Source organism: Delphinapterus leucas, chromosome 7 (assembly GCF_059928025.1).
Source record: "Delphinapterus leucas isolate spDelLeu-1000000601 "Yukka" chromosome 7, BTC_Dleu_Yukka2, whole genome shotgun sequence".
NCBI classification, from domain to species: domain Eukaryota; kingdom Metazoa; phylum Chordata; class Mammalia; order Artiodactyla; family Monodontidae; genus Delphinapterus; species Delphinapterus leucas.
Genome location: NC_143135.1, coordinates 47,931,861 through 47,934,568, shown reverse-complemented (window position 1 = coordinate 47,934,568; position 2,708 = coordinate 47,931,861).

The window sequence follows — 2,708 nt, the reverse complement described above, 5'->3', positions numbered from 1 at the left end:
CCTGAACCCCATTTAGAGGATCTATTTTCTAGGACCACTTTGGTCCCAATAAGTATTTCAGTCTGGGTCCCAGCAGGAAACAGGTTCTAATTTTAAAATAATTTGATAATAGTTTAACAATCTGGGACTATTTAAAGAGGTGTGGGCAGAGTTTAGGGAAACCACAAGAAATAGGGAAGTATTCCAGTGGTAGTAACAAGGGGGTGTTTTATTCCTAGGCCTGAAGAGGAAGAGGAAGGAGCCATCTCCAGAAACTGGAAGGGAGAAAGTCATGTAAAGAAGGCACTTTGGTAAGAGCTGTGACTTCAGATCTAGAAGAGCAGCCAGTCAAAATTAACCCTCCAGTCTGTCAGGGCTTCCCATTGGCCAAACCTAGTCAAAGCCAGAGGGCTCGGGAGCCTATTGATATAGTCCATTTAGGCCAGCCTCCCAATGTTGGAGAAGGATAGGAGTGGATTTAGAAAGGCAAATGGAAGATGTCTGATACAGGATCCAAAATGACCTGATGAGGGACTTTTAGTGGACCTTAGTCTTCCTGAATATATCTATGATTCACATCCTTGGGAGTCCAGCTCTCCCTGGACTAGCTTCTGTACCCAATTAGGTTATCTGTAGCATAAGTAGAAGTGTTTTTGTTTGTTTGTTTTTGAGATACAACTGACATATAACATTAGTTTCAGGTATACAACATAATGATTCAACATTTGTATATATTGTGATCACAAGAAATCTAGTTAACATCCATCACCACACGTTACAAATTTTTTTTCTCGTGATGAGAACATTTAAAATTTACTCTCAGCAACTTTGAAATATACAATACAGTATTATTAACTATAGTCTCCATACTATACATTGCATCCCCAAGACTTACTTATGTTATAACTGGAAGTTTGTGCCTGTTAACCACATTCACCCATTTCACCCCCCCTCACTCTTGACAACCACCAGTCTGTTCTCTGTATCTATGAGTTTGGGGTTTTTTTGGGGGGGGGTTAAGATTCCACATATAAGTGAGATCATACAGTATTTGTCTTTCTCTAACTTATTTCACTTAGCATAATACCCTCAAGATCCATCTGTGTTATTGCAGATGGCAAGATTTCCTTCTTTTTATGGCTGAATAATATTCCATTGTGTATAAATATACATACTGCATCTTCTTTATCCATTTATGCATCAGTGGACACTTAGGTTGCTTCCATGTCTTGGCTATTGTAATTAATGCTGCTGTGAACATGGTAGTGCTGATATCTTTCCGATTTAGTGCTTTCATTTTTTTAGGATAAATACCAAGAACTGGAATTGCTGGGTCATACAGTAGTTCTATTTATAATTTTTTTTAAGAACCTCCATACTCTCCTCCATAATGGCTGTACCAATTTACATTCCCACCAACAGTGCACAAGGGCTCCCTTTTCTCCACATCCTTGCTAATACATATTATTTCTTATCTTTTTGATAGCCATTCTAATAGATGTGAGGTGATATCTCACTGTGGTTTTGATTTGCATCTCCCTGATGATTAGTGATGTAAAGCTCCTTTTCATGTACCTTTTGTCTTTGTAAAAATGTCTATTCCAATCCTCTGCCTATTTTTTAATTAGATTGTCTGTTTTTGCTATTGAGTTGTGTTTATTATTGCTATTGAGCAATAGCCTGGCTCAGAAATTAACAATCAACCCTCCAAAACATCAAATGCAATAAATTCTAGTTCCAGGGATGAAGGATTCCTCAACTGTATGTGTTCAGGCTTTCTAAGAGTCAAACTTCTTTTTCTGTGGAAGAACCTGTAGCACCAGAATTCATCATAGATAGAGCAGTTCATGTTTAGACAGGGATAAATCCCACCTTACCCCACCACCTACTTTAATATATTGATATTTTCAATTATGAAATGGTTGGAAATTTTCTTTCAAAAGGAGAGAGGCATGCCTTTACTTTTCCCATCTATCATTGAACCAGGAAAGGAAGGTAACAACTCTTGGAGACCTATTCAGAGCTAAAATATAAACTACAGAAAAATCCATTCAAAAATCCTGTGCCTGTGTTAGTACTCTCAAATATCTGAATGTGTGTCTGCGTTTATACATGTGAATGCAGGCTTACCAAGGATAGCAGACAGTGACTAGATCAAAGCAGTTATTTCTAAAACAACAAAGTCCAGCAAAAACTAACACTTGGGAGCATATTCACCAGTTGCCTGACAATCTAAAGGTGGGTACTGATGGGGATCTGCCCAGGTGGAAGACAGCAGGAGAGCAAAGGGGGCCTTTTGCCCACTGGAAGATAAAACCAAAGATATCTGGTCTAATACTAAAATATAGGCATAACTTGGAGATATTGTGGGTTCGGTTCCAGACCACCTCAATAAAGAAAATAATGCAATAAAGCGAGTCACATGAATTTTTTTTTTTTTTGGTTTCGCAGTGCATATGAAAGTCATGTTTACACTATACTGTAGTCTATTAAGTGCACAATAGCGTTATTTCTAAAAGAAACAATATACAGGGCTTCCCTGGTGGCGCAGTGGTTGGGAGTCCGCTTGCTGATGCAGGGGACGGGGGTTCGTGCCCTGGTCCGGGAGGATCCCACATGCCGCGGAGCGGCTGGGCCCGTGAGCCATGGCCGCTGAGCCTGCGCGTCCGGAGCCTGTGCTCCGCGGGGGGGGGGGCCACAGCAGTGAGAGGCCCGCATACTGCAAAAAA